The sequence below is a fragment of the Ahaetulla prasina genome, chromosome 4 (genome assembly GCF_028640845.1).
Source record: "Ahaetulla prasina isolate Xishuangbanna chromosome 4, ASM2864084v1, whole genome shotgun sequence".
NCBI lineage: Eukaryota > Metazoa > Chordata > Lepidosauria > Squamata > Colubridae > Ahaetulla > Ahaetulla prasina.
In genome coordinates this window covers 149,126,167-149,127,618 of record NC_080542.1, presented here as the reverse complement: position 1 = coordinate 149,127,618, position 1,452 = coordinate 149,126,167, and positions in this window count along the sequence as shown.

The following is a 1,452-nucleotide window of genomic DNA, read 5'->3' as shown; positions in this document are numbered from 1 at the left end:
TTTGGCATATACAGAGAACAACTGGAACTTGATAAGATATTAATAGGATCCGGGGGGAAAATGATTACAAAAATGTATGATTTTTTGATAAAATTTAAAATGGAAGAAGAAACCGTCAAAAAAACATAGTTGGGCAAGAAATTTTGGACATAACATTTATTTGGATAAATGGGATACATTGTGGGAGAGAAACTATGATGTCAGCTGCTTATAAAGAAAACCTTTACAAAATGTTTTACCGATGGCTCCTGCCACCAGCGAGATTGGCCAGGATCTTCCTGAACAGATCCCCGAATTGTTGGAGGTGTGTCATAAACAAGGGACGTTCTACCATATGGTGGACCTGCCCTAAGATTAGGAAATTTTGGGGTAAAATAAAAAAATGGCTGGATGAAATAACAGGGCAGACGATAGAAAGAAAGTAACAGGGCAGACGATAGAAAGAAAACCGGAATTATTTCTCCTGGAAGGGAAATACATACTGATGGCTGGTAGAATTGTGATAGCACAGAATTGTAAACAACCAGATATTCCTCTGGACCAAATTATAATTTAAAAAAATATGAATATGCAGAAATGGACAGATTATCTATGGAAATGAAGGAGAGGGAAGACACCAAGTACTATTTAATATGGAATATATGGTATTCCTGGCTGGAGAGTAAATATAAAACTTAAGGGAGATATTTGTTAGGAGATCGAGTCATGAATAGAAGTTGAGATAATTTAAACAAGGATGTTAAGTTTAAGATATTTAGAAATAGACTTTGTGTATAGAAGTTAAATAGGATAGAGATACTGATGTAGAAAAGCTGTTACTAGTATTGTAATTTTGATGTGTCTTGTTTTTTTTGTTTTTTGTTTATATTTTTTGTGTATTATGTTTCTTTTTGTATTGTGTATTTTAATGTTTGGAAATTTAATAAATATTATTTTTTTAAAAACCAACCCATTGCCGATAAAATACGTGGAACGTATTGCATGTCCCTTCCTGTTGTTTTGTTCGACCTGACCTGGCTTGCGGGAATCCACACAACCACCAAAAAGAACAGTTTCTCATTCCCGCTGCCTCGTTTTTGTGTGAATTGACCTGCAACTTTGTTCATCTCAACACCCTCGATGAATAAAAAGCAGTAATTCAACTTTGCAGAAGAATTATTTATAATAGTATTTGCAAGATATAAACTGATTTAATTAACCATTTCATTTTACTTTATTTCCTTTGTGTATCACAATTAGGAACTGCCAGAATCCCTCATAGAAACACACTGAGCAATGTACAATATACAACAACAATGCAGGTGGGCATATGTTTAAGTAAGAGGGGAATTGATAGTGTGAAGGTGTGAACTGATTGATGATTATGGTTTATGTTCTTTTTTAGATTATGTTTGTTAGACATAATACCCTGTATTCTGTTCTGGGAAGTCTCTGGGGTTTGGGGGGGGGGGA